The sequence below is a fragment of the Sebastes umbrosus genome, chromosome 9 (genome assembly GCF_015220745.1).
Source record: "Sebastes umbrosus isolate fSebUmb1 chromosome 9, fSebUmb1.pri, whole genome shotgun sequence".
NCBI lineage: Eukaryota > Metazoa > Chordata > Actinopteri > Perciformes > Sebastidae > Sebastes > Sebastes umbrosus.
In genome coordinates this window covers 27,666,817-27,677,382 of record NC_051277.1, presented here as the reverse complement: position 1 = coordinate 27,677,382, position 10,566 = coordinate 27,666,817, and positions in this window count along the sequence as shown.

Genomic DNA, 10,566 nt, shown 5'->3' with positions numbered 1-10,566 from the left:
AGCTGAAGCTAATACAAGGCTTCAGCAGTGTGACTTCGACAAATCAAGTGTGTTCTTCCACAGTTACAGTTTAAAAAGTTACTTTTTGGTACCAAATGTTCACTTTGTGTTAGTTTCCCTCTACAGTGGCACGAGTTTCATGTAAAGCTATCATTTAATGCACCACCTTTCTCTATAGAACAGCCCCAGTTGTAAGTTTTCAATATCAACAACACATGGAGGAATCTTTGCTCTGCGTTCTACTTAGGACCCAAAATAAACAACTCTAATGAGATATTGAGCCCTAGACCAGAGGCCTGTACCACGAAGCGAGTTCAACATACCCAGGGTATCTTCTCGTTATCTGACTTACCCTAACAAACGAGATCCCGCTAAGCAGTCCTACAACGCTGGTTATCAACTCCGTAAGTCAACCCAGGGTTTCTCAGTCTGGCTGTGAGCGCGTTCACATGAAAGGGCCGGTGTGTGCAGCATCTGACCAATCACAAACATGGACAAGTCTACTGACTTGCAGACAGACAAGCAGAGCGGCACATTTTACAAAGGAAGAGCAAACTATATTAGACAAATACGAAGAAGTTAAACACATAATTCAAGCTAGAAGTAACACAGCTGAAGCTGCCAAATGCAGGAAAGACAGCTGGCAAAAGAAAAAACTGCTGATGTGTGAATTTAACAGAATACTCAAAAATCAGATATAGTCGTCTAGATGGGGCAGTGATGTATAAATAACTTTTAGAAGTGAATTGGATAAATGGATTACATTTCATTATGCCCTTTAGCAATGATATGGCGTGTGACTATTTCAGATGGCAATACTGATCCATACCAGTCACAGTTTGATCATTTACTGTATGACAATACAGAAGAATCAATTATACTGTTACGCAGGCAGGAATGACACAAAGCTCACTCTGGTGCAACACATTTAATTTCTGTTGGAAATATGAAAATACAGCTGAAGTCAGAAGCGCTTTCTGTCATCCCATACTGACAGCTTCTTCTACTCTATGCGTTCCACTTACTGCCTTAAGGCACACGTGTGAAATCAACATTCGCCTCCCACTCACTTTCATTTTCCGCAAGCGAAGGGGCGAAAAAACATTTGCTTCCGGTTGCGAAGCAAATAATTTGCTTGCAGTTCAACTTTGGTGAACTTTACAGTACCTCCGCAGCCCGCTAGGTGGTGCTCTGAGGCCCACAGGTGGGCCCCGGGCCAGTGGTTGAGAATAGCTGCCATAGACCATACTGTAGATCACATAGTTCTGACTTTATATCACATATAGTCAGAACTATGTGATATATTTCACTGTAATATATTTAAATCACAAGATCTGATATTATTGTCAGAATCCTAACTCTGTGTGCAATGTGAAACGCTGTGAAAGGGACGCATTATCACACCATCTATACCCACCCTGTATACCAGCAGGACAACAAGTCCTCCAACCCATATTACTACATAGGTTGTTTGTTCCTGCAGTTTTAAACACGTGGTTCCCGTCCTGAAACAGTCGCAGTTTGTTTAGGTTTAAGCAACGAAACTACTATGTTAGGTATAGGAAGAGATCATGGTTTGGGTTAAAATAAGTACGTTTGTTACGTAACTTAACTGACATACGTCAACGTCAACGTTGAGTTAAAAAGACTTTGACAGGACACACAGGACAGCGGTCTCCTGGATCGAAGTCCTGTGTTTATTTGACCCCGACCTCCTCCCTATGCGGACATTGTCGCTTTTTATACTACGTCACCTGACTTCTTCCTTTGCTCCCATCATAATTACTACGCCCACTAGAGGTCGCCACGTACCAATAAAAGTAAATATGGGTCGTAATACGCTGCTTGCACAAACGACCTACGGGGTTGTCTCAATCAGAATGATCACTATTATTCAACTACCATGAATTATTGCATAAAATATACATATAGTAGCTTTAATCTAAGAATTCTACCTAATCTGAAAAGATCCTGACTTTTCCCGTTTGGTCTGGATTATTGTCTCTTCTTTTTAGTGACATTAATCACTGCATTCTGAGAGCAGCTATAATAGTCTCCTTTGTCATATAAATTCTAGTTAGGGTAAGAACGGATTATACAAACAAACCAACACACTGGATTAATGACAATAATAATTTTTATTGATGTGGCACTAAGCAAGAGTTGACAAAGTGATTCACAAAACATGAACAGAAACAGAAGGTTACATAAGAGCCCAGAAGAATGAACAAGGACATGGTCATCTGGGTGGGATGGTGGTTGAATCGGATAACAATAATAATAATAATAATAATAATAATAATAATAATAATGAATCAGTTGACATGTATCCTCAACACAATAACAAATTAATAATAAATAAATAAATAATAGGTCTAAAAAAAAATACATTATATTTCATGTTCAGCATTAATATTATCATTAACAAATGGGTTGTAATTCACATACATCTAAATATGAGTCATGCAGCACATTAAGAGAGAGTGTTGATTTAACTTCTATTATTGGATCTCAATATGTATGTATGTGGTTATTAATAATACAGTGCATCTACCATTATTGATACAATATATGATGAATGTTCATGAGACGAATGAATTATGATCACCTATTGAGTTATTCCTCGAGTACTTATTTCTGCAGATATTTCATTGATTAATGTATTCATTTAATTTGACTCAATATCTGTTGTTTAAAAAATTTCATCAGTCAACCGGGCCTGAGGGGAAACCAGCATTCTACTGAAGTCTGATTCAGTCCCGAACTATGTACGCTGCTTAAATATGAGGACAAATTCTCCTGATAGTGGAAAACACAGTGGTTTGACACAGTGCCTCTCTCCTCCTATTTAAAGGTATAATATGTAACCGTTGTCGGTTGATCTGTGTAAACACACAGCATTCAAAGTTCCTCCTCCTCGGCTCAACGAGAGAGAGAGAGAGCAGCAATGGTGGAGCGAGCTATAGGGTGAATGAAGAGAGGGAGCGGCCATAGTGAGAACAAAGCAGTGAATCAGAAAAATAAAGGGTTATTGCTGAAACTCAGGAACGTTCTGAACACAGCAAAATAAGAAGAAAAGAGAAAGTCCAGGCACCACACTGCTAGTGGGTCAGATGTGATGATTCAGAGGGATTATTTTTGTATCAGTCTATGCTATTCTATTTTTAAAATTGGGGTCTTTCTTTACTTCTGTCTGAAAACAGTCTTTCTGTGAGTGAAAACCCACTCAAAAAATTGTCCAGTCTTGTCCTAAACAATGCCTAATAAATTGTGAGAACATCTCTGATGCCGCAGCAATCGGCTCAATTTTAAAATACTGAAAATGAATCATAGAAATATGCTTTGACACATACAGTGATCACACTGATGAATGCAGAATAGAGAGTGCTACAGGAATGAGTCCTAAAACCTGGAAATGAGTTAGCATCCCTCTTCTAGAAGTCAATGTGTTGTTAGTCAGATGCCTTAAATAAGATCTGTGGTTAACACAAGCTGAAGAGATTTGAAGGTTTTGCTCCACAAATACCCCACGGGTGAATTTTGAAGCCTTTATGTGTCTTAAAAAAAGGCAGTTGCTAACAAGTGGCTAAATGACGTTAGCTTTTTATTTCTGGTGATTGCATTCACGCTTCAGACATTATAAAAGTGATGTCATAAACGTGTGTTTGCCACAGAGATTACTTTTTGCAATAATCCAAAACCCAATGGAACAATCCCACTGGGTTTTTGTGGAGGGAACCAGAGTGATGTTAACTTCCTGGTTGGCCTACAAAAATACGTCATCCCTGGAGCACTCTATATCTGTCATTGATGAATGTAAATGAATTGGAATGAGGATTACAGAAGAAACAGGTTCACAGGTCACCACTGATAACTGAGGTTATTGTTTTGAGGAAAATTGCTCCAGCCAGCTTGCCAGTTTCTCATGGAGTTTTTTCGGTGAAACCTTCCCAGACAGCGCACAGAGGTCGATCTTCATCTGAAGGGAGAAGCACATTGACATCAATGTTGTATATATAGCTGCACTAATCTATATTTTTTTACATAACATATACAGAGTAGCTTATATATCCAACACGTTCTCACTCCCAACAGCTCGGTCAGTGGCCCTACGCTTCAAACTATGACGCTCTAGGTAGCCCTCTAGTGTCAGTTTTGGATGTGTCAGCGACGGCGTGTCAGTTTCTGCTCGTTACATGCATAGTGTCTTTTCAAAATAAACTTTTGTATTCACAGGAAAAGTATAATTTCCACTCATTACATGCAAACAGTTTCTTTTCAGAATAAACTTTCAATTTAGGTTTACTTAGTTTTTAGGCTTAGGCAATAAAACTACTTGGTTAGGGTTAGGAAAAGATCATAGGTTTTAGTTGAAATAAGTATGTTTGTTACGTAACTGGTTGACTTGATTTCACAAGGGACACAAACAGCGGTCTCCTGGGTAAAAGTCTTGTGTTTGAATGCAATTTTGCTACAACATTACTATTTAAAACACTTCTGCATTAACAGTCTCACGCTTGCGCAGGCGCACTACTCGTCCGTGCGACTCCGAAGTGGCGTATATAATCAGGTTTTAGCAAAGCTAAAGCTGCTCCCGTCTGGCCGTCGATTTAGGGTCCCGAGGGCGAGCCGGAACATATATAAGAGGTCTTTTATTCCCCATGCCATACAGGTACTGAATGCAAAATGACTGCACAAGGGAAGACCTTAAGTATTTTGAAAGGTGTAACTTATCCCCATCTGTTGCTGCTGTTTCCTGCCCATTTGCACAATTGTACGTTGGTTGTATGCTTTGTAACAGTGCAGAGTGTTTTGCCGACTGTATGTTTTTAATGTTTGAATTTCATGTCATGTTTGAATTTATCTTTCATGTACTAGAGAAGCCAAAGACAAATGTCCACTAAGGTGGACAATAAAGTCAAAGTAAAGTAAGTAAACTAAAGTAAAGAAGAATGTGTTTGGGAAGTAGTGCGCATACGACTGGATTAATGAGACTTGGATTATTCTACATGAGTTTTGTGAGAGAGAGTTGGTAAACGGATGTTTTGATATAATTTTGCTATTGTTAAACAGCAATTCTCCAATTCATCAAGACTTTTCTCTGGTTTTACATGAGAGAAAGTGTGAGTCTCTGGTATACTGAGTGAACTGACCAAAAACTCATGGGAGGCAGCTGCAGTTCAATGCTAACAACGTAGATGATATATATATATACACACACACAAACACAAATCATCAACCATGATGACTCACCGTACAGTTCCTATATTCCATACGTTGCAGTGCTTTGATCAGAAGTTTGATGGCTTTCTCAGTGGAATTACTGGGGTGCAGGGATTCCAGGGCTTTAATGGGAAAACCACGAGAGCCACATTCCTGTCCAGAGGGCAGAGAGAGAAAACTCAGTTCACTTGAATACAGCTGTCAGCTTTTTTTTGATTACTTGATTATTGTGTGGCTTTATTGAAAAAGAAACTGTGAGCAGTATTGTGTGCTCGAGTGTCTGGAACTATACCGAGCCGTGGCTACCACCAGGTCATGATTTAAAACATTCAAATGTAACTGGTTCGGCCAACAATTTTGAAGAAATAAAAAATCCCACAATCAACCATGGACCATCATGAAGGTAAAAAGTAAAATATAATTTCAGTTAAATAAATAACTAAAATAAATATAAAAATATGTGGTTCTTACAGTCCTCAGGTCCCTTTCAGATAAAATGTTTTTTTTGTAAGTTCATTTATGCATATGTTTCAGATTGAGTCCAATTTCTGAGCCTTTAAGCCTCTCTGAAACTTGGCAATCACACAGTGCCAACAGGACTTTTGAGATGATGCGTGCAGTTTAAGACATAGCTCTAATGCTTAATTGGGCACTAAAACCCTATGTAAATCCAAAGATAAAAATAGGACAGCTTTAACGCTGTTCGAAGGTGTATTTTTTTTTTTTTTTACTGTTGACAGAGCTAGGCTAGCAGTTTCTACGTGCTTCCAGTCTTTGTGCTAAACTAAGTTAAACGTGTCTCATGGCCTATCTCTGTGCTGGATGCTCAATCCATCTTCTCATCTGACTATTTCTGGTAAGTTTACTAAAACGTCAAGACAGTTAACACATGGAGGGAAAACACTGTCTGAGTAACGCACATTTTCCATGTCTACACCAAGTAGACAATAATTCATCTCCCATTACGTTAATAATGATAATCATCTCTCTCTTATACTCACACACAAAAACACACTTACCTCTTGTGACGTGTTGAGGTTCAAACACTGGCATGCTGTATCCTGAGGAGATCATATAAAGAGATGACGTAAACGTATTATCAAATATCAAGTCCAGTTCAATCAACCATGTTTGCGGTGTCTTGTTTGTTGTAATCAATCCCTTCCATAATTAATAAATGTAACTTTTGTAACTTAACAGAACAATAATACATCTACCAGTCAACAAAAGCTATGCACGAATAACTGAAATTGGTTCAGATGAGATAACGGCAAAGCAAAGAGGAAGTGGTAAAGATGGTGCTGAAGCTGTGTGTGTGTGAATGTGTGTGGACACTGCAGAATAGAGCAGTCTTATCATACGGAGTGCTATCGTGGTATCGTGAACCTGTCTGCATGTTTCTGTCATACACACACTATGAAAATAACATTTTCAGCTTGTTAGCTAATTCTTCACAACAATCTGCTTTTGTAAAACTTACACTTTCTTGTGTTTTTACAGATTAATTACATAATATTTATACTTTGCATACTTGTAGATACATTTCAATCAAAAAACTATCTGTGCCCTGTTCCCAATCGCTTTACCTCCCGTTATTGTAACACTTACAAAGTCACTGTGTTTCACCGGCATAACTACTTTTCTGTTATGAATTCAAATTTGTGACATTTTAAGATAATGCACGAAGCATTTTCACTCAGATTGCAACCAACTGAATACCCATCCGCTCACTCCTCCCTTCCTTAGCGTGTCTATGGTGTCCTTCAGGAAACATAAAAAACATGAAAGGTTCTCTCTAGAGCCGGTGTTTGGTTTGTCCGTTCTGGTCTACTGTAGAAACATGGCGGACTTCGGCAAGAGGACGCGCTGCCAGATTCATAGTTTCAGGTGATTATACACTAATGAAAACATCGTTATGAATATTATATTCAATTTCTGCTAATAGATCCCCCGATATGTTACACACTGGATTTTTAAGTCAATATTATCTCACATGGTGAATTGCCCTTTCATCCCAGCATTACAGAAGGACAGCTTTGGTTCACAGTGACCAGAGCCAGTGCTCTGTATACATGAGTGTATGTGGTTGAATAGGCAATGCAATCAGAAAACATTTCAATCCATAAAACAGTTAGGTGAGGAAGCAAAGAAGAAGAAGAGCGGGTTTCAGAGTGGTGACGTAGAGTCAGAGTTAGAGCAACAGAAGAAGATATCATCATGGTAGACTTACAGTGATATGAGCCGAGCTGCAGTTGTCAGGACAGTTCTGTCAATCCAAACAAGAAACAACGTTAAAGAAATCACCAGCAGCAGCAGCAGCAGCATAAGCAGCTCTGTCCCAGCAGCAATAACTAATAGGCTGCTTGTTTCATCACTTATCTACAGTATTACCCGCATCACCCACACAACATTATCAGTTTTCACTGTTGCTTCTCGTATGACGGTGAGGATGTTACGTGCCTGGGAACAGTCTTCAGTGTTTGTCAATGATATAACAAACTCTGGACATACTTGAACACAGCCTATAACTATACTGAACAATAAACATAAATGATTAGATTTGTGCTAAGACTGCAACACATGTTAACATAAAGAGGTGGAAAATGAAAAGATTACTGAAAACATTCGCAAGAAAGGTCTGATTCATCCATTGTTAAATGCCGATTACTTCGTCAGTCTTAATAAAGTACGACCACATTTAATGACTCACAATACTATTCCCTGGCCTGCAACAAACTATGTATGTGATGTAACATGGATGTCACATGCAATAGAATTATTCCACCTTACCTGCATACTGTTGTTCAAGACGTTCAGATTTATGCGGAACTCGTTCCTGGATAGGCAGACTAGCCTGGATGATGCGAGAGAAGCGATGAAGAGAGGCAGCAGCAGTAGAGGCAGCATCATAGAGGACCCGGTTATGGCTGATGGATATGTTAGCATTACTACAGAAGTCCTCGCTCACAATGCAAATGGCTAATTCTTATTAATTTATTTTTGTCTTGGCTGGTGTTTCTAGTCCAGATCAGGTCACTGTAAAGGTCCAGAGAATTATTTATGCCTTCACCTGCATTAGCTTTCTAAACCTTGTAAGTCTTGCTGCCTGTGGTAGACACCTGAACCTGCTCCTGAAGCTTTGTCATTGGATGGGCGACAGGTCTGCAGCTTTTAACACATCAGGATGTGACATTTCCAAACTATCGGGGATTCCCTACACTTTGTGTCCATGGTTTGATGATTTTTTTTGTTGTCACGATGCTCCCACACAGCAGGACGTCTTTACTCAACAAGACCCTGACATGGTGGCAAGAATGATGCTGCTATCTGATCAGATCTGACTGCTTATGACTGTCGCGGCATTTCCTCCTCTGTGTAAAGACCTGGCCGTCCCTGCTCAGAGGAAAGCAAGATAAAGATACCAGATACATCCTCCTCTGCAGTCTAAGGGTTTTCATCCAGCCAGTAGGTCTTTATCCATGGCAGGGTATCCGCATTAGCCTCAGGTGTGCCCAGGGGCTCATGTGGGATTAGTTGTGTGTGTTTTATGCACTCTGGCACCTTATTTACATTCAAAGTACATGTGTTAATCTTTGATGAATGGAAATGTGTCCCTCAAAATCTGTTGTTTAATTTCCAGATTAATTATGATTTGTGATAATAAAATGTAATGTACTTAATTAGGCTACAATTTTGCAGTACTTGGACTTTACTTGATTATTTCTGTTTTATGTTACTCTATACTTCTACTCCATCTCAGAGGGAAATATTGTTCTTTTTACTCATACACATTTATTTCATAACTTTAGTTACTTTGCAGATTCAGATTATTAATACAAAACATAATCAACTAATAAATGATGACGTATTATAGATAAAACTACCCGGCAGTATATAAATTCATTAAAATGAGCTCCACCTTTACCAGCTGCAACATTAAAGTGAACACAATGCATCAATAATTATAACCCAATTATATATTATACATTATTCTGAAATAATGAGCACTTTAACTTTTGGTATTTTAAGTATACAGTCCCTTTTTGACCCTTTTGAGGAACTCATTGCGTTTCGACCACAGGGGCCAGGGTCTAAGTTAATGTACGGGGACGTTTTACACCCAAGAAGGCGCTGGGCTGGTCGGGGGGTAGTTTGTAGGGATGACCGTCGCTGGTCAAACACACACAGCGCCGCTACTTCAACGGCTTCAACTCATGTTGCCCCTGTGACCACTAGCGAAAGAGACACATTTTCACTGTACAAACATACTAGTTTTAAGCCCAACCACGTTGTTTTTTCCTAAATCTAACTATAGTGGTTTTGTTGCCTAATCCTATATAAGTACACAACAACAAGCACGTAGGTCCCAGAAAACTGGGTCCCAGTTTTGTTTATCTTGTGCACAAGGACGCACAGGGCACCTTTAAATGACGCCCTCTGGTCTCTCAGAAAACTACGGGTGACGTCACGGAGACTACGTCCATATTTTATACAGAGATTGTGTTTTAGCCGATGCGTTCTGCCTCTTTTGCTCCACACAGACTGTTTACCTGCATGCAAACAAAGCCCGATCAAACGTGATTGGTCAATACTATTCGGACTACAAATGGAAAACAGAACACTTCCGATTCCAAAATCTTGTACCGTTGCCTACAGATTCTGCATTCAAGTCAAGTCAACTCAATTTCATTTGTATAGCCCAAAAATCACAACAAAGGAGGGCTCCCCCTTCTAGGATGGACAGACGTGCAATACTGTAGATGTCGTGTGTACAGAATAACAGCATAATGAAAATACAACATAGACAATCCATATGACAAAAAAATAATACATATAATGTGAACATATGTGAGAAGGTGGATTCAGGGGGATGTCAAGAAGCTTCCTGGCGTCACCAAACAGATAGAGCCAGAGCAACACGACCTCCTCTCCACGCCAGGTAAATAGAGCCAGAGCAACACAACCTCCTCTCCACGCCAGGTAGATAGAGCCTGAGCAACACAACTTCCTCTCCACGCCAAACAGGTAGAGCCAGAGCAACACAACCTCATCTCCACACCAGGTAGATAGAGCCAGAGCAACACGACCACCTCTCCACGCCAGGTAGATAGAGCCAGAGCAACACGACCACCTCTCCACGCCGAATAGATAGAGCCAGAGCCAGAGCAACATGACCATGCATTCATATGCTTATAGCTGTTTATAGAGATTACATGTGTGATGACACTTAGGCCAAGTTAAGCTAAAAGTGGCGTCTGTGTGGACAGAACTGGTTATGGTTGCTTGATAACATGTCATGTTAATTAACACATACTGTTAGACTGTTCAACTGCATCCTCCAGG